The 21,843-nt window shown below is 35.3% G+C and overlaps 1 pseudogene; it reads left to right on the forward strand.

Moving 5' to 3' along the window:
- The first annotated feature begins 2,318 nt into the window (after positions 1 to 2,318).
- The window catches only part of LOC102503981, a 111,434-nt pseudogene continuing 91,909 nt past the window's right edge, over positions 2,319 to 21,843 (forward strand).

The following is a 21,843-nucleotide window of genomic DNA, read 5'->3' on the forward strand; positions in this document are numbered from 1 at the left end:
AACCTTTCCTTATCCTGTTAGATATTGATGTTCTGCCTCTTCAATGAGATTTCAAAAACCTTGAAGGTATGAACAGTTTCATTTCCTTTAATAGCGTGTTTTACGAAAAAATGATTTTAGAGCAGAAGGCTGAGATAGTGACTCTACTTTCATGTAAGTAGCAAAGCAGACATTGGAGGACACGATAAAACACGTAGTCAGCATGTTAAATGTAATAGGAATCAAAGGAAAATAGAAAGATTTAGAAAGACAGAGTGTAAACAATGGACCATAAATCTCCGCAGTGAGGATCAAAAGAAGCAAGTACCAGGGCACTTGGAGAGCCTGGGATGAGTTCAGTTTGATGGAGAAGAAAGAGCGAGACGTTATGGTCAAACGAGCCTAGATTTAAAGGGTTCTTCTGTTTGTTACCAACTGTATGACCCTGGGGTTGTGAATGAATTCTTTGAGTTTATGGAGAGTCTCCCATGGGCACTGGACATCCCTGCCAGCTCTTGCTGAGTACCTCGAACTGCAAGGTCTAACTGCACTCTGACCTTGAAATGTTTCTTTCCTTTAGCTACTTATGTAGGCAATTCTAAGAAGTAGGGGAAGGCAATTGCAGTACTGTACTATACTTGTTCCTATCATCTGTAAAGTGGGTATAATATTCCTACCTCACAGTATTATAATGATGATGCAATGACAAACATTTTGATAGGCTTTTAAGAAATGCCAGTTCATGTTGCTGCAAATGACATTCTTTTATTATTTTTTATGGCTGAGTAGTATTCCATTGTATAACTATACCACAACTTCTTTAAAAAAATACATATATATATAAAAGAAATGCTAGTTCAAACTTTCCCCCATAATTGTAGCAGAGGTGTGTCTTCAATTAAGTTCAAACATGACCATCTGGGAAAGTTCAGGCACTTACTTTTACCTCAAAGATTGGCAGTAGAATGCTGAGCCCTGGAGGCTACTGAGCAGAGGAAGGAAAAGGTAATTTTCAAAAACACATTTTTCAAAAAGAAATGCTTTTGCAAAGGTAGAGAATCACAGTGACTCATTTTATAATTGTTCACACATTACATCACTGTTGGATAACGTGTCCATGCAGGGATTTAGTGGTTTTAGCCTAGTGGTGCTTTCCGAGAATAGATTAGTTGGCATTTATCCCTGATTAATGATATGTCAGCCTTAATTTACAGGTATAGTCCAGTGAGAGTTTATAATTCATTTCCAGGATCTAATAAAGAAGTTTACTTGGTTAAGGTAGGGCATGATTTCCCTTTGAGCTTCCAGTCCAGACTTATCATCATACTAGAAAAGAAAGAGAGAGTAACAGGAGTTGTAGGAAATGAGAGTGTAGGTGAGAAGAATCACTGAGAATTCATAAAGGAAAGGCAGCTGGACCAGGACAATTATACGTTAACAAACAAACACCATCTTGAAACTTGCCTACCTAATAACAACCCTTTTTTTTTTTTCTAACCATTGGCTTCAGTTAAGGATTACCTAAGCTTTTATATACTATGAGCTTAATTAATCATTTTATGTCTTAAAAGAATACAGTTTACTTCAACAAGATGACATAAATCTATACTTTATACAAACCACTGACTCTCTCACTCCTGCCTTCCCTCCTCACCCCCCACTTACTTACTTTAATTTCAGAGTTTAAAACACATATGCCTTCTAGGTGGCTTATATGTTTATCTAAATTGAAAACTGCAAACTGAAATAATTCTTCCTTCCTCTTAAAGGCTCAATGAGTCATGTTCTATTTCTGTTTATTGTTAAAATTCCCTGAAGTATCATGGGCCATCTTTTATCCTCAAACATGAGCCTACCTGTGGCAATCAGTAAGAAAAAAAAATGTCCTATTATTTTTCAAAAAAGATGATTAGTTTCTGTAGCTCATACTTTTTCTTCTTGAGATTTGTACTCAACAGAACTTTCTAGGCAAACTAAGGAGACTGTCCTATTTTCAAAAGATCATTTTTTAGCATCATTATAAAAATTCAACCTAATTGCACATTGAGGATACCTAGATGAAATTAATTCGTGTAGCCAGCAAAGGTTTATACAATAATTCCCATATTTATAGCTCTATTCGAGGCACTGATTATAAAATTAATTCTACAGTCGTTTTGTCAAAAAGAGTATCAGATAGTAGAGGAGACAAATTGCAACATAGATAATTATATCGCCATGTTCTAAGAGTAATGATAGAGAGGTAATACGTTATTACAAAGATATTTAGAATAGAAGGGTGTACTGCCCAGAGTTAAGAGTAGAGTTATTAGGAAAGATTTTACCAAGGTTGATGATCCATGAGTCGAGTTGTAAAGGATGAAAAGGAAGTAGGTAACAAGAATGGACTCTTCCAAGCAGCCATGTATAAGCACGTATGTCAGAAACCCAGAAACATGGAGGTGGAGGTGGACACAGGGAAAGCTATGAGCAGTAGGGTGATATTGAGGTGAGTTATGAACATGGCGAGGTAGGCAGAGGCTACACTGTGGAGAACCCCATATGCTACCTTAAGGAGCTTAACTCATATGGTAAATGATGAGAAGTCATCATGGGGTTTTGAGAAAAAGTGGCACATTTATATTTGCCTTTTAGTTTGAATGCAGTCAGTTGTGGGAGAGCAAACTGATGGCAAAGAGAATTTCGCTGGATAAGGTTGACTCTAATCCCTAAAATAAAGGTAACATTTAATCTTTAATATTGATGTACATACCACATATAGCATAAGCCTAACATAGTGGCTCACCTATATTTAAGATTCAATTTAAGAAAGTATCATGCAATGGAAAAAATTACAATTAAATTTGGACAATTACTTAACATCTAACCTTCTGTAATTTTGAGGTGACAATACCTACCTTAATTCATTTATGAGGATTAAAGAAGTCAGGGTATAGTCAGCACCTGTTCAGTGGTCATTGGATTGGAGAGTTGGAAGATATGGCAGAGCCAAGAGGGTAGGTGTGTTAAGAATGTAAATATTGGTTACAACTCACAAACATCACAGAATACAGAAATAAAAACATGATTATTACAGTGAGTCTCGGGACCACACCATTTTAAGGAGAGCACGCCATCCGTGAGACTTTTATACATTAGCTTTCTATGTAAAATTTTGCACATTGGACTTCTGTGTAAAAGAAATGGATGTTTATTACTTCTAGTGTGGTATGGCATGGTGTATGGTAAAATCGATGTGGCCACAGGGGGAAATGAGCATGAGGCTTGGAGAAAGTTCTTATTATGCGCCAGAGAGCAAGGTCACTATGTGCCACACAGGGCCACAGGGGAAGTGCCAGGTTTTGGTCTAGTGGCAGAAGATGGGAGCAAGCAGAAAGTCTAGGCCAGAGCCTTTATTGGAGATTTCAGGGGAAAGGCGAGGCAGGGTAAGGGCTATGGTTGAGGACTGGCTAGTTTGAATAATTCCAGAACACTCTGGGCCAAAGGGGTGATCTCTGATGGCCTGATTCCTAGAACAGAGAGCAAGGAGATATTGTCTTGAAAGCCAGTTAAGAGTGCAGCTTATATGTTAAACTTCTACATATCGGAATTTTATGTAAATTTTTACACATTGAACTTCCACACAAAGTTTTGTTGAATAAGGATGTATCCATTAAAACAAAGAAGGAAAAGAGGAGCCAAGGGACTGAGGAAATGAGGAAATAAGGAAGGAAGGAAGGATGGAAGGAAGGAAAGAAGGAGGGAAGGAAGGAAAGTAAAATAAGCCAAAACTCCAAAACCTCCTCATTACATTTTTCTTCCGTAATTATCATTAAATAAAATTGATTTTGTTAAATTTGCCTTAGTTTTTCTCATCCTTGTTCCCTTCCGCCCACCACCCAGGACATTTGACAATGTCTGGAAATATTTTTTGATTGTCACAATTTGAGGAATACTACTAGTAGCTAGTGGGCAGTGGCCAGGGATGCTGGTAAACACCCTATTTTACACAGGGTAGCCTCTCGCAAATATTTTCTCAGCCAAAATGTCAATAGTGCCAAGACTGAGAAATGCTAAGCTAGATTAGTACCATTTTAGAAAGGGATGGCATTTTGTAAAACAGCTGTTTGTCCTCCCATACTGTCACTGGGAGACTAAGGCCAAAATAATGAATTATAAAAGTACTTGTATATCAGAAAATGCTTTGCTTAAAAATATGTTTAGTAAAAAATACTTTTTTAGTTAAAAATTATTTTACACAATTAAAAAAAAATCAGTGCATTGTGATTTCTAATTTTCTAATCAGATCAGCCACATGCTTCTTTTGTCTTTATTTAAAGAAGGAATTTTTAAAAATTTAAAAAGAAACACCCAAAGTTTGCTTTCTCTGTGAAACTGTATACCTCTGAGAACTTAGCACACCAACAATGCACCTAACAACTTCCCCCATTATAAGTGAACTTCAAGGTCACAAAGAGAGAAGAAGGCAGAGGAAGAATTAAGAAGTTGACAGTTTTATTGTTCATTATAGATTGAAACAAGAAGATGGGAAGATTATCACAGGGCAACATTGCTTTAATTCTACTATCATGGAAAACAGTATTTTAAGGCGAAAAAGTAAGTAGGAAAGTTGTAAACTTAAAAAACGTTCAAGCCGTTATTCAACAAATATGGCCACTTTGGACATGTGCTGAGTCAGGTGTGAAATATGAAAAGTGGCCTCTAGGAAACAAAGATTCCACTTTTGAGTAGCCTCCGATAATAGTGGATACTCAGATAAGGAATGTGATATTCTGAGTAAACTGTGTAAAAATTGAGAAAAACATTGTGTAAAAGTCTAAATAAAAATAGTTCTTGGGTGGTTTGGCTGTGTGAAACTAATGACAATGTATTAAATAATTTATACTCAAAATACAGTTAAATGCAATACATTTTGTAAATGCATTCAATGAAGTACCACCTTAAACCTTTTTTTTCCCAAGTAATCTAGACAGTTCGTGTTGTTTTCCATCTTACTCTTTCATTTTTGACTATTACTTGCTCAAATTCTACACCTATCCTGGCAAGTAGTGAGCACTGAGGGAAGAATCAGTTAGTTGAGTTGCATTGACTTGTACTACACTGTTGTCTTCTGGTTACTTTTAACTCCCCTGAATAACCCATAGGCTTCTCATTTTTTTCCTACTCCCATAGGTTCAGCAATCATCTATATGCTAATGATTCTTAAAATTACATTTCTTTCTAGTCCAAATCACTATTTTTAACTTCTTCCTATGGACCCAAAGTCTCTTCCATTATCTCATCTTGGTGAATGTCTTCCAAACTCCCAAGACATTAATTGGTAAGTCGTCTGTGATTATCCCTGTTTTTTTGAAAGATGAGCTGAAACTTTTCTCATCAAGAGGATAAAAGAATGACACTATGGTCTTGAGAACATGGGTCCATCCAGACTATATATGTGTTAATATGTTCAAAACTGGCCAAGAGTACAGATAAGATGGAGACTGCCTAGTGTATCTGCCATTTAAGTTATGATAACTTGCAGGAGCTGCTTCTATGGTGCGTTGGGAAAAGTAATTGAACATCATGAGCAGGGGAGGAGAGAATGGGAGATAATACCAATTTCAGTAGCTGTTTCTATTCCACTACCTTGTGAAGAACGTGACATATAGTAGACATTTTTAAAAATTTTGTTGAATACATGACTAAGCTGGATTTCAGAAGCTCCAATCTCTTTGGCAAGCTTTTTATCTGAAAAGGACCGTAGTGTAAAGTCTTTGTGGGACATATGGTATGTGTCACAGTCTTTTAACGCTGCCTTTGTAGGGCAAAAGCATCCATAAAATACCACTGCCTCCCACAGAATCATTCAGAATAGAACTTCTATAAACTCCTAGTCTCATATCTTCCCACTTTGCTGTATTAATGTCTGCAAACTCTGCTTTCTCCTATTTTGTAGTCAGTGAGCTGTCCATACCCCTCTTTGAGGCTAACCCCCTTCCTCTCTACATCCTATTCCCTTTTACTTACTCAAGAATGCCACTCTATTAAATGTCCTCTCTTCTTTATATCATCATTTTTTTCTATCTCCTGAATCAATTCTACCAGCACACACTTATTTCTTTCATTTTGGTACAGAGGAATGGACTTCTTTTGGTTTCACTGCCCTCCTCCTGATATCATCCCAACTCTCTGGTCCTCTTAAAGCAAATTTCCTCAAAAGAATTGTCTGGACTGGCTGTCTCTAGTTCCTCACCTCCTATTTTCTCCTAAATCCACCACTCCAAACAGAATTTTGCCTTTATCACTGCACCATAAAACGGGACCCTTGTCAATGTCACCAGTGGCCTCCACATTGCTAAACTCAGTGATCAGTTCTCACTCTTCAACTTATTTGACCTACCAAAATCAACGCAGTTAACTACTTCCTCCTCCCTATAGCTCCTTTCATGGAGTCTAGGACATCACAGTCTCCTTGTTTTCTTCCTACAGTATTGGCCCCTCATTCTCAGTTTCCTGAGCTTTTCCCTTCTTATCTCTTAAGATGTTTAACAGCTGAGTGTCCCAAGACATTTCCTTACACTTCTTAGCTTCTCCCTCTTCACCCACTTTCTTGACAATTTCATCAAATTGTATGTCTTTAAGTAATTATCTATCTGCTATAGCTTCCAAGTATATATTTCCACCTATGCCTCTTTCTTATATTAAGATTCACATACTCAGTATCTTGATACAAGTCATTTATCATATATTTTACTTGTGCTTATTTTCACATATTTTCTCCTTGTCTGTGGTTAGTTTCTTCATTCTTTAAACAGCATCTTTTGAAGTGCAGGAACTTTTAATTTTAATGAATTCCCAATTTATCCATTTTTTTTTAGGGACAATACTTTTGGGGTTATATCTATAAAATCTTTACTTAACCTAAGGTCATAAAATATCTCCCCTATGTGTTTTTCTAGATGTTTTGTCATTTTAAGTTTTTAATTTAGTGCTATAGTTTTTTGAGTTAGTTATTATATATGTTGCAAGGTATGAATCAAAGTTATTATTTTTGCATATGGTTACCTAGTCATCTCAGCAACATTTGTCAAAAAAAGATCTTATTTCTTAATGAAGTCTTCGTATTTTTTTTCAGAATCAGTTGTTCAAATGTTCAAGCCTGTTTCTACATTCTCTCTTCTGTTTCATTAGTTTGTTTATCTTTACCACCAATGCTGCTTTCTCTCCGAAGCTCTCTGTGCAGCTATCATCCCCTCTGATACTTTGCTCTGCGAATTCTAGCACTTGGATCTTCCTAGGTTTAGTACCATCTCCCCATCTCAGGAAGTGCTCTGGGTTATGACTGGGTTCCTACTCCCTGCACTGAAACCTGGCAATTATCTCAAGGCAGTAACCTGGGGCAATCATTGAGTAATCTCATCTGGTTCTCATCTCTCAGGGATCACCATCTTTTGTTACTTGATTTCAAATGTCTTCCAAAATTTTTTTCTTATATTTGTTTAGAACGTTTGCTTGTTTCAGGTAACAGGATAAATCCATTTCTTATTGTTCCACCTTAGCCGGAGGCCAAATTTATCATTCCTCAGCCTCCTTTTCCTATACAATCAGAGGCAATGAATAATAATAACTTTTTAAGAAACATTGCAAACCGTATAAAAAATAGAAAAGTAAAGTGTTAGTTACTTGAAGGATTCACGCATTTAACATAATGCAGTACAGAATCAGAAGATTATCAGGACAAATGAAATAATTTTGTACACCTTGGCTTCTGTGTAGCTTATAATAACTTAGGACATTGTCTTTTTGCCACGTGGGCTGTTGGAAGAGATGACATTATTTGAATGGGTATAAAGTTCAAGCTGATGGGTTTTCACTGCTTTAACAATTAAATTATCTTGGCAGTTGACTGGTCTGTTGGTTGTTATGAAATACATTGTGCAACTGTCCCTAAACCTTTGCATGGTGACATGCTGGTACATATCACTCTCACTTGGGAACTTGGATAGGCACCATGATGTTCCCTTTGGTTACAGGATTGTTATTGAGTTGTATTTCTCTCCAGTAGAGTGGGAACTATGCTATTAAATTGCAGAAGAAGTCAGCCAAGGCAGAGGAAAGTTGACTACTCAAAAGGCCTGTGTGCCGAGTAACTGAGAGCCCCTCAAAAGAACTTCTGGACGAGCACAAAGACAGCTGTATCATTCAGCTGTATCATCTTAGCACATGTATAGGACCATAACTTCCTATTCGTTTAATAGTTATTTGTTAAATTCAATAATTTTCAATGTCTATATTCCAACCTATATGCTTGGATAAGAGACTTGGACCTAGAGTGGTTAGGAGTTAATTTTGCTCAAAATGTGCTAAAGAAAAAAAAAAATGCATTTTTTTTCCATTTAACTCCAGGAACAAACGCTTAATTCTCTCTGCCTTTGTTTTTTCCTCTCACCAAATCTCAGTCCTAATAATAACTGTTAAAATAAAAAAAATCTATCTTGTCCCATGCACTATGCTAAGTGCTAAGAAAACAGATATAAATAAGATAATATGGCTTCAGTTTTTAAAGAACTTAGAAAAAGGATTTAGAATACCTAAAACCAGAATATACACTTTACTCAATTACTTTTCTCTCCTAATCAGTCAAAAGCACCCTTCTGTGCCCCAAATTTCAGATACTATTTGCAAGTCCAGTCTGTTACCTGTGCTTCTGACCAACTGGCTATAAATCAGAGGTTCCCAAAACCTCCTGGGTTTGACTGATTTGCTAGAGTGGATCACAGAACTCAGAGAAACATTTTATTTACTAGATTCCCAATTAGTTAAAAAGAATATAACTCAGAAATAGCCAAATGGAAGAGATGCACAGGGCAAGATACGGGGAAGGGGTGCAGAGCTTCCATGCCCTTTCCAGGTGCACTGTTCTCCTGTACCTCCACATGTTCACCAGCCTGGCAGCTCTCTAAACCCCGTCCTTTTGGGCTTCTATGGAGGCTTCATCACAGAGGCAGAATTGGTTAAATCATTGGCCACTGAAGATTGATTCAAACTTCAGCCCCTTTCCACTCCCCGGAGGTAGGGTTGGGGTGGGACTGTGAGTTCCAACCCTCTAATCACATGATTGGTTTCCCTGGCAACGAGACCTCATCCTTAAGGTTAACAAAGGGCTTTCCAAAAATTTCTGCATCAACATAATGAAGGACACCATTATCACTTTCAACACAGAAAATTCCAAGAGTTTTAGGGAATTTGTACCAGGAATGAGGACCAAAGACCAAATATATATATATATCTTATTGTAAATCATAATATCACATAAGGTGAAAGGAATTAATTTTTTTAAAAGATACTTACTATATAATTCCATTTACATACATTTCTAGAAAATTCAAAAATAAAGAGTCACAGAAAGTTGATCAATTGTTGCTTAAGAAGAGGGGAGAGGGAGGAGAAACAGGGATAAAATCTATTGGAAGGGTGATGGATTTCTTCATTTTCTTGATTACAGTGATGGTTTCGTGGAAGTCTATATGTGAAAATTCATCAAGCTGTACCCTTAAATACATGCAATTTTGCATGTCAGTTATACCTCAATAAAACTGGTAAAATACAGACTGTGATTATAATCATTAGTGTAATGTCGTTCTAATATCTTCTGTTTAGAGAGCTCACCCTGAATAATTGGAAAATAGACTCTCTTTTTTTTTTTTTTTTTTTTTTTTTTACTTCTCTCCAATATATTCTCTTGCTTCTAGGTGGGAAAATTAAAGAGAAACTCACTAAAATGGAGTAGGGAGGCCAGAAGGGGAGCTCTCATGCACTTACCACTCAAGGGCAATACAGATTTCACAGGAAGAGACATACTTTGCATCTCTGGCAGGAAGTGACACTACTTTGCCACTGCCAGTAGAAGGAAGAAAGAGTTCTCCTTGTCCGGCAACTAGCTCAGCCAATGAGAGACTGTGACAACTCAGCCAATGAAAAGCTACCATCTTTTGAACTCCCAGTTTCCTCCAATGGAGTTTTTGTTTATAAAAACCCCTCCAAACTTCCCTTCTCCTCTGTAAAAAAGTTTTATCTCTTTTGCTTTATGGGGACTTGCACGTGGTTTGCCATAGATGCATGTCCCCAACTGCAACTTTTTTGTTGCTCTAAAATGAACTCATTTTGCTAGTAAAATAACTAGCTGTTTTACTGTTTTGGATTAACATTTTTCTACTCTTTTAAGTCTCCTAGGACTCATGGTTTTAAATTATACTGCCTTAGTCAGAAAGAGTGGAGGGAAAGACACATGTGAATTTTGCCTAGGTGCCAGGTGTTTAACATAAGGTTTTTGAGCCCTATTGCTACATGGAAAGCTGAGAAGGCTTGCTTAACACAAAGCACTACATTACCCCTAGTAAAATGCCAGGTAGTATTACATCTTAGTAGAGTGTGGGTTGATTTGGGGGAAGAGGTCTCCAGGCATCATTTTCACTGATCAACAAATAACATATTCCTTTCTAAAGCTGGCTTTGAGTCTTAGTAATAACAATGACTTGTATTTGTATAGGATGTTAGTGATTACAAAGTGTTTTCACATTTATTATCTCATTCATGCATGCAAAGTCCTTTGAGGTGAATTAGCTCCAATTTATGAATACTAACGTTGACAGTTAAGGCAGTTCAACAACTTGCTTTCTCTTCAGAGGCAAAAGTGGAATTTTAACCAAATTAATTTGACTCTCAGTTCAACAATCTATTCTCCAAACATAGCTGCATCCAGTTTAAATGATAAGTTCCTTGAAAGCAATGTACTTCTGTTTCCTTTGAACTTCGTAAAACCCTTGTTGAAGCAATCAACAGTTTTGTTTGACTTATGGATTGAAATTTTGGCAATTTTAAATAAATAGTTAATTTCAGGGGATAGGAATGGATATAAAAGACCCTGCAAAATAATAAAGTGATTTATGGAGAATAAAATGCTATTAATCCTTGCTCTAAACCACTAAATTCATATTTGATTTCTTGGAAAGGAGAAAGAGAAGGAAAGGAGAAGGTAATGCTAAGTATCATGCATATTATTAAGGGGAGAAGCCATATCCCAACACTGTTGATCTTCTCTGGACCTGGATTAGTTTTAGAATTTGCTTACACAGCCAATGACCATACTCCTCACTACCTTCTCTGAGGATTCAAACCTCCCCCAGCATCTTGTCCACCATAGAACACAAACTCTATGCTAGAGATTGTGTGGTTCTTACTGTCAAAGTAGAAAAAGAACAGTCCCTGGCTCTAAAAGGGCACTAATCTAACTAGGAAGGGAAGATTAAAAAATTGTTCAAAACAAATAAATGAAAGATAACACTAAAATTTTTATATATCTTGCTTGTCTGACAGAGTTCTTAAAGAAGCCATAACATTTACATGTTATAAAAATTACGTGTTGTAATCACTTTTGATTACAAAAATTACATATTGTAATCACTTTTTTTTCTAGATTAGGAAACTCATAATAAACAGCCTTAGAAAACACAGAGAATGATAGAAACAGGTTTAAGTCTTAGTATGACTCCAAAATCATGATCTTTTCCCAAATCCAAAAGGTAAATATATATATTCTGTTGATTTACAGACAAGTTGCCAAAGTAATTCAAAGGAATAAATATAGTCTTTTCAGCAAATAGTGCTAAAATAATTATGCATCTCCATGCAAAATATAAATCTCAGCCCTTACCTCATACCTTATATAAGAAATAACTCTAAATGTATCATAGACTTAAAAATATAAAAGCTAAAACTCTAAAACTTCCAGAAGAAATGACAGGAGGAAACTTTGTGACTTGTGGTTAGGCAAAGATTTCCTAAACAAGACACAAACCGTATAATCCAGAAAAGAAAAAAACAAAATGAACTGAACTTCATCAAAATTTAAAACTTCTGCCCCACAAAGACACTGTTAGAGAATGAAAAGACAAGCTACAGACTAGTAGAAAATATGGCCCAAACACTTGTGTAGGAAAGACATATTTAGGTAATAAATAAATACTCTTAGGAATTAAAAATAAGAAGAGAACCCAATTTTTGAAATGGGCAAAAGATTTGAACAGGCACTCTACCAAGAGGATATATAAATGGCAGTGCTCGACGTCATTAGTTATTAGAAAACTCAAACTAAGACCACAATGACATATCATTATATATCCACTAGGTATCTAAATTTAAAAAAAAATACTGACAATACCAAGCTTGATTAGTATGTGATTCAACTGAAATGTGCTCATATTGTTTGCCATAATGCAAAATGGTACAGGCATTAAAAAAAAATGAGCTGGCAGTTTCACGTAATGTTAAATATTTTTCCTTATAATCCAGCAGTACTACTCAGTGTTATTGCTCAAGAAAAAGGAAACATTTCCCACTCAAAGTTCTGTATGTGAATATTTATGTAAACTTATTCATAATAGTCAATATTGGAATCAAGCCAAAGATCAATCAGTTAATATATTAACAAAATGCAGTATATGCTTGTAATGGAAGGCTACTTAGCCATTAAAATGAATGAACTATTGATATATGAAACAACATGGGTGGATCTTAAAGGCATTATACCAGAAAACACATATTGTATGATTCCACTTAAATGAAATTCTGAAAACGGCAAAATTATGAAGATAGACAATAGGTTAGTGGTCACCAGGCATTGGAGTTGGAGGATAGAACTGACCACCAATAATCATGAGGAACCTTTCTGTGGTAATGGAAACGTTCTATATCTTGACAGCATTGGTTAAATGTAGTCTGTCTTTAACAAAGTTCACCAGTGGCGCACTCAAAAGGGCAATTTTACTATATGTAAAAATTATCCTTCAAAACCCTGATTAGTAGAAGAGGTGACATGTGTTAATAAGTGCAGAGAGACTTCAGAGGAGGAAAGAGGTCTAGGGATTGAAGTAATCCACAAAGACTCCCTTGTGTGAAAAATGAGAGAGGTTTTCAGTGGGGAATGAGTGTGAGGAAAAGCACACGGATCACTGTTTACAGAAGAATGAGATAATTCATATACTTGTTTGAACTTTCCTCCTAGGGAAGTAAAGGGGGGGCCCTGGGTATTTGCTGAATGAGGTTTGAAATTTTAAGGGCCAGAGATGGGCACAACACTAAAAGTTGAGTTAACGTAACTCTCAAGTTGGAAATCAAATCACAAAGACAATTTTCCAGGCAGTATCCAAGACTGGCACATAGTCCAGAACTGATAGTCTGAATAGAGCATCAAAGTGTCCTGGTCTGAAGGACTGGAATGAGGGGACAAGAAGCTGGACAGTAATCAGAGAAATAAAATGGCCATGAAGTTTACAAAGGTGAATAGGAGGTTAGCTGTAGAGAGAGTCACTCAGGGTCCGTGGGCACCCAGAGGCAGATATTTTCATAGAACCTGACAGACTTGCCCTATTAAAAAAAAAAAAAAAAAAAAAAAGCAACTATTGAGAACATTAAATTGGTTCAGGTGTGGAGATAGTTCGCAATGGAGAGATATGAGAGACACAATTACAGGTATTATTTGTCAAATGTACTTCTATCTATACTCTGTGTATGGTCTGTTAAATTCAAGTAATGCCAAAATGCAGCTTTTTATGGTGGTAATTCATGGCTTGACATTATAATCTTTTATTAATAATCAAAACAACTTTCCAAAAAGTTTTTCTTTCTTGCATCCTATAATAATAATTGCTTGCACATATTCAGCAAAGTGAGATATTTAGTGAGGCAATCAGCGGCGTCGGGAACGAAAAAGTAGTTGGCTTGGGCTATGCTTACTTGGCCCTAAATTTTATTTCTTAAGCTACAAGACTGATGTTAAGAGGATTAAGTGGTGGTTGCCAAAGGGTGTTTCTCAGTTGCTTCCTGGAAGTACTGCTGGCTGCTTCATTCCCTTGCTTTTCAGGGCAGTTGCATGAATCTACTATTTTATTAAATTATTAATTCATACAGTAAACATTTATTAAATATCAACTATACTCCTGGCATTGTTATGTGTTCTGGGGGACAGGATACCACTGGTGCAGTGTGGTGAGACTTCAAGCTTTAAAAGACAAAATTGAATAGGATACCATACCTGCCTTCAAATACTCAAAATAAAAAATATATAAACATATATAGCTGTTGAATGTACTGGAATCTTACCTGTGTTCCAAGGATAAGTATTAGATCATGGGCCATCTATTAATGGACTTGATAAATACGTTGTTGTAAAACACACTATTAAAAGGTGGGTCCTCATAATACTTCCTAGGGAATAATACAGTATTTTCCATTCCTCCACCAGTAACATTTATAGTTAGGGTCTAAAAAACTTCAAAGCAGGGGAGAATCAGCTTCTAAAATTTATGTGTTCAATTTATAAAAGCATATTGTGATATCTCTTACTTTCATTTATCTTTTCTATTATCTTAAAAAAATTTATTGTCATTTATTTCTGCTCTAATCTGTTATTTCCTTCCTTCTACTAACATTGGACTTTGTTCTTTATATATCTATATCTATATCTGTATCTATATATACATCTTAAGGTACAAAGTTAGGTTGTTTATTTGAGACTTTTCTTGTTTCTTGAGGTAGATATTGATCAGTATGAACTTACCTTTTAGAATTTGCGGCATCCCATAAATTTAGGTATATTACATTTCCACTTTTGTTTGTCTCAAGATGTTTTTTTGATTTACCTTTTGATTTCTTCTTTAACCCACTGGTTACACAGTAGCATGCTGTTTAACTTCCACGTATTTGTGAGTTTTCCAGTTTTTTTCATGTAATTAATTTCCAGTTTCATACCATTGTGGTTGGAAAAGATGCGTGATATAATTTCAACCCTCTTAAATTTATTAAGACTTGTCTTGTGACCTAACACGTGGTCTATCTTGGAAAATGTTCCGTGTGTACTTGAGAAGAATGTGTGTTCTGTTGCTTTTGGTTGGAATGTCCTGTAAATATCTGTTAAATCCATCTTTTCTAACATGTCACTTAAGGCTGATGTTTCCTTACTGATTTTATTTATGGATGACATATCCATTGGTAAAAGTGGGTTACTCAAGTCCCCTATGATTATTGTATTACTGTCTATTTCTCCCTTTAGGTCTGTTAATATTTGCTTTATATATTTAGTTGTTTCTGTCTTTGGCAAAAAATATTTACAAATGTTATAACTTCTGGTTGGATTGAATTCTTTATCACTATGTCACACGCTTCTTTGTCTTTTATTACAGTATTTTAAAGTTCATTAGTCTGATATAAGTATAGCTACTCCAGGTTTCTTTTGGTTTCCATTTGCATGGCATATCTCTTTCTAGCCCTTCACTTTCAGGTGTGTGTGTCCTTACATCTAAAGTGTGTCTGTTACAGGCAGTATACAGCTGGATCTTGTTTTTTTTTAATCCATTCAGCCACTCTATGTCTTTTGATTGGAGAATTCAATCCATTTACATTTAAAATAATTATTGATAGGTATGTGCTTATTGCTATTTTGTTCATTGTTTTCTAGCTATTTTTGTACTTCCTATCTGAACATTTCTTCTCTTGCTCTTTTTCCTTTGTGATTTGATGGCTTCATTTGGTGGTATGCTTATTTCCTTTCTCTTTATCTTTTGTGTATTTGCTGTAGGTTTTTGTTTTGTGGTTACCATGAGACTTACATAAAACAACTTACCATGAGACTTACATAAAACAACTTACATCTGTTGAGCTATATATGTATTTACATATATATATAAAATATATCTGTAACAGTCTATTTCAAGTTGATAACAAATTAACTTTGACCCTACTCTAAAGCTCAATATGTTTATTTTCTTCCAGCTTGCTTTATGTATTGAATGTCATATTTTACATCTTTTTATCTTGTGTATTATTTAACTAATTATTGTAATCATAGTGTTTTTCACTATTTTTGCCTTTAACCTTTAAATCTTCTAAAAATTAGAAGAAAAGGGAACTCTTCCAAACACATTTTATAAGGCCATTACACTATTACCAAAGCCAGAAAAGGATGTCACCAGAGAAAGAGAGAGAAAGAAGATTACAGACCAATATTCCTGATGAACATAAATGCAAAAATCTTCAACAAAATATTAGGAAACTGAATTCAACAATACATTAAAAAGATCATACACCATGATCAAGTGGGATTTATTTCAGGGATGCAAGGATAGTTCAACATCTGTAAATAACTTAATGTGATATTTCATATTACAAAATAAAGAATAAAAATCATATGATCATCTCAATAGATGTAGAAAAACATTTGACAAAATTCAACATCCAAAGATAAGCAGTAAATTCCTTGACATAGGTCTTGGCAATAATTTTTGAATCTGACAGCAAAAGCAAATGCAACAAAAGCAAAAAAAAGACCAAGTGGGACACATCAAACTAAAAAGCTTCTTCATAGGAAAGGAAACCATCAACAAAATGAAAAGTCAGCCTTCTAAATGGAAGAAAATAAGTCCAAATCATATATCTGATAAAGAGTTAATATCCAAAATATACAAAGAACTCATACAACACAATAGCCAAAAAAAAAAACCTAATTAAAATGGGCAGAATATGTAAATAGACATTTTTCTGAAGAAGATATACAGATGTCCAACAGGAAAATGAAAAGATATTCAACATCATTAATCATTAGGGAAATGTAAACTAAAACCACAATGAGTTATCACCTCACCCTGTTAGAATGGATATTATAAAAAAGACAAGAAATAACAAGTGTGGTGAAGATGAAGAGAAAAGTTTTAGAAGACTTGATATGTAATTTGGCTGCATCTTTTGATTTCTAATTAACTGAGGGTTCTTTATTTTGTATCTTTGAGCTACTGTACAATGAGGACCTTACTGAGTTTCTAAGTAGATTAAGTGACTCAAAGAGCAAGTGGTTTAAAATAATGCCTTGTATAGTAAGTACCCGGCCATGTATATTCATTTTTAATATTTTATACTACACTTTTCATTGTTTTAATAAAATCAATGTTACCCACTATGGATAAAGAATTATTTTATATATTTCACCTCAAACTGGTGTCCAAAGTAGGGAAGACAGATGACGTAAACAGCATTCTTTTTAGCATCGTGCATGAATGAGATCCTATTATAGCCATATGTGTATTCATTCAACAGCTGCTCCATTTATGCAGGTGACACCTAAGTTTGTATCTTTCCTAAACCTCAGTCATATGCATTAGACTGTCCATAAGACATCTCCATTTGTGCATACCAAATCATCTCGAACTCAGCATTTCAACATTGGAATTTAACTCCTGTGTTAACTACTCAGAGAAAAGCATCAATATAAACTAGTTCTCAACTGAGAGTTTATGAATTATTCTCGATTTTTTCAATAGTTACTTCTAATCCATTTGTTAACTATGTATTTTAAATGTATTTCCTGTATATTTTTAAAGCAATCCACCTTTATTCACCCCATTGCCGGTAATTTAATACAGAATACCATAACCACTTGGCTAGATTACTGATACAGTCTTTCAGTTATCTTACATCCTTTGTACTATACTGTCCTCCTTACACATCCATATATTTTTCTCATTTTATAACGTGGGTGTGGTTGAATTTGCAATCATCCATATTTGATTATGTAATTTTTATATGTAGAGCTCTTAAAACGTCCTTGCTTTCAAGATAAACTTTCCTTGATATGGATTACAAATGTCTATATGATCTGTTCCTACTTTCTTCTCCAGCCTCATCTAAGTCCTTACCTTCTACTCCAATCTCCAGTGGTAATAAATGTCTCACGGTTTCTCAAAGGCATGCTGAGCTGGCATTCCATTTCTCTGGAACTTTTAAATTTTTTATTTAGCTAATCTATGACTGTCTAACTTCTGGACACCACCTAAAAGGAGAAGAGAACATAGCTTGGGAAAACATCTGGAAAGTTATAGAACTAATCTAGGCATGTGAGAAGAATTTGTGGTCTAGAATGTTAACTCCAGAAATGGGGGATGGGGTAAGGATGAACCCTACTAATAGCTCAGTGGATTTTATTGAAAAATAATGAATAGATGAATTTCCAAGAAAATATCAAGGTTCTTTGAGAGTATATTGGTGATATTAGAAAAAAAAAAAAAAAGAACACTGAGATGGGGATCTTCACATTAGTCTCTCCATCTACGAAATGGATTTAATACTATCTGCTTTACCCTTATCCTACAGAGTTATTGTGAAAATAATATAACAACTGTGAATGTCCTTTGAAATAACATACAGTTCTATATAATTCAAAAAGGCTTTATTTCATGAATTGGCCAGGCCACGTGATACTTAGGACTTTGGCATGCTTCGCGTTCTCTGGGCATCTGCATCCAGAATGCAGCACGACAGTACATTTGTCTAGAAGCAGGGGGTAACTGCTGCCAGAAAAGTTACACAATATTCCAGTTGGCCCTTGTATCAGAAATGATGTTATTTAAGTGTATTCGCTGACAAATGGAGGTTTTCTGGGCAAAAGAGTTTTTCTTTTAGGCAACTAGATAGGACTTGGTGCTAAGGTACAGTTCTGCACTGTGTGCTTGCAGCTGGAGTGAAGGAGAGAGGTAAATGAGCAGTTCAGCTGTTAATGCCAGGCTTCAGAGACAGGACCAGAGAACGGGCGCCAGATTATTCATCTGGCTCTTTCTCAGCCAGTTGGGAGAATACAAAAGAAAACAAATATTATTTCACAACGGGGCTCTATATTAAAACACGCACACACACATACACCAACTATGTGGTAACCGAGGACAAGGAATCAATTATTTTTTCTGAGGTAAAGATTTTTAGACTGCAAAATGTGTGATTTAGTTTTCTGTGTCTGGTACTTCGTTCTTAGGCCTTAAAACATGCAGTAAACATTTCAAAACAAATCTTGAGATTTTTAAAACTATGTGAATCAATTTGTTTAAACATTAATTTATAAGAAAAAGACATTCAGTAGAAGTTTCTTTGGACTCATTTTAGGATCTCAAAATTTCTTCCTCTTATTTGTATAAAAGACAATGAAAATCATAACTAATTATAATTAACTAGATAAAGAGAATAAAATTAAGACTATGGAGAAAAATAATCAGAAAATGACTTTACTTATGGTGATCATTATAAAAGCTCAGAATGAAAAGTACACCAAAAACATACCTAAATAAAGGGAAAATTTCTCTCAAATTTTATTTTCTCTTCTCTTCTTTTTCTTCTCTTCTTCTCTTTTCTTTCTTTCTTTTTCTTTCTCTTTCCTTCTTTCTTCTTTCCTTTTTTCGTTCTTTCTTCTTTCCTTTTTTCATTCTTTCTTTCTGAAGTATCAGCAGCTTTTAATTGTTGTATGAAAGAAAAATATTTATAAATTTAAAAGTCCAGTTAGTTTTAATAAAGTGAGATCTTAGAGGAAATTTTAAAGTATCTATAATGTCTCTGTTTCCTATAGAGAAGAAATACATAATCCTACTCATAAATTATGTGGCTGCTGTGTGAATTTATAGTTGCCCCCTTTCTCTAACATCTCTTCCAGTGTACTTCCAATGCATCTGCATGTAATAAGCATGTTTTGCTAAAATTCCAGATCTCTAACGTTTGAAGTAATTTTGCTAAAAAACATGATTTTAAAGAGTTCAAATGTGAGCAGATACAGATATTTCCAACTGGAAAGACAGATTCTCCACAGGCCAAATATGGAAATTTCTTTGGCTATAGGAGTTTAAGTACTTCCCACTCTGGAGAAGCTTATGGCTTATCAAATGCAGATGAATATGGTTGTCCTACCCACCTCCCTGAGATGTCATGAGTCAGAAGCAAATCCGCATGTGAAAATGCTCTGTGCGGGAAGTGGTGGGAGCATAGAGGGAATTAAAAACATTGCACAAGTCTAATAAATTTTATGAAACACAAACACTGAACAGAAAAGATTCCTAAGGAAACTTTTTTTGTGCTTGGGAATATAAAATTATCAACCCAAATGATCTGAACAGAAGTTTGTGAATTAGTTTTCACATACTCCCAAATATTTTTTAGTAACACATTGATTTGTATGCTGAAGACATTTAAGTGCCTTTAACTAAAAACTACAGAGAAACCATCAGAGCAAGCATCCTGAATAGACTCTGTGACATGATTTGTTGATTTGATGCTACAGATACACCATAAGTCACAGGGTGTCCCTCTGCAACATGACAGCTGTGCACAGGGAATTTTGTGTATTAACTTCAAAATTGGGGAAAGGGTTGGACCAACACTGAAAATACTCACCTTCTAAAGTCTTTGATTTTATTACATATTTTTGAGACCAGTTGTATCACTTTTACTGGAGACATGCTTTAATCCTTGCCTTTTGTATGTTTTCACATACATTTCATATATTTTTCATTTCACTGTTATGGGATTCACTGGGGTGAACCTCCCTTGTGTCCTCATATTCAGTTTCACATTACAGGTTTCAAGAAGAACCTCATTTGCAGTCATGAATCTTTGTCCACATTTCTATAGTTATTGACCCCTTATCTTTTATTAATGATTAAGATCATCTCAACCACAGGCTTCTTTTCACTTTTGTGCCCAATAGATTGGTTTTAGAAATGGAGGGCACTTCATGACCTCCCTCTTCTGTTTTTTTCTTCTATAAATTCTGTCAGTTTTCTTTTGAAGAAGTAGCTAAAATGCAACACTTTTCCTGGACTCTTGTTAATCTCTTTTAGGGCAAAGTCTTCATCTTTATCAACTGCACATCATTAATCATTGAGCAACATAGAGCTAAGTCAGTCTTAACAGTTGTACCACATCCTGAAATACAACCTATAGTATCATTTTACTTTATTATGTGAAGTATTTCTGGTCTGGAAAAATTGATTATAATTCTGTGTTTATCTCAGTATTTATCTTGTAAAGAGACATTTACCAGTACACCAGTTTTCTTTCACCCTATTGTGTCATTGATTACTCTCTTCCTAGTCAGCCTAGTCAGTCATTCCTGTGGGCATAAAGGCATGCTTTCAGAGAAAACCTGTTAAAACAACTGAACCAAAACAATGCATATGCAAAGAAATCTTGACCTCCTGATTCCTCTAACTAGGATCTCAATTCCCTGATATGCTTCAACACAAATCTCTTCAATATCACCTACTCTCCCTGCCTTCTCTTCCTTGCCACTCAATCCCTTTCCAGAACACTCCAATGAGACTTTTAATCCCAACCACTCACTCAGATATCTCTCACCCAAGCCACCAGTGAACCCGTTATTGTCAGAACCCATGGGTAATAGTCTGCCCTCATCTTACCAAAACTCTCATACTCATTCAGGAATTGATAATCTTATTCCTTTGCACTAAAGCCATTTTCCTTTCCTAGTTTGCGTGACCCCAAACTTTTTCCCACCTCACTGAATGCTTCTTTTCATGATCTTTTTCTCTCTCTTACCCTTTTACCTCTTCAATAAATTTTGGGGTGTCCTGGGGCTGCCTCTGCCACTCTTTCTTTTCTATTTACATTTCTCCCTGGATATTCTATGCCATCAAATAATATATAAAAACTCGATTTATATCTCCAATCTAAAACTCTCTCCTGAGCTGCACAGTCATAAATGAATACACTTTATTTTATGTTTGCTTTTAGAAGTCCACTAAGCACCTCAAAATTATTTTGGCAAGAGCTGTTTTTCTCCACATGCCTCCAATGACTCTTCCTACAAGCTTTCATTAGTCACAGTAAATGGTACACTTTTTCACCCAGTTGTTCTGTCTTAAAACCTATAAAGTATCTTTGATTCATCTATTTCCTTCAAATTATACATCTAATAAAATCAGAAAATCCAGGAGGATGTACCATTATAATATTCCCTCAATCTGATCACTTATCTTTACTGCCACTGCTACAATCAAA

Source organism: Camelus ferus, chromosome 25 (assembly GCF_009834535.1).
Source record: "Camelus ferus isolate YT-003-E chromosome 25, BCGSAC_Cfer_1.0, whole genome shotgun sequence".
Lineage (NCBI taxonomy): Eukaryota > Metazoa > Chordata > Mammalia > Artiodactyla > Camelidae > Camelus > Camelus ferus.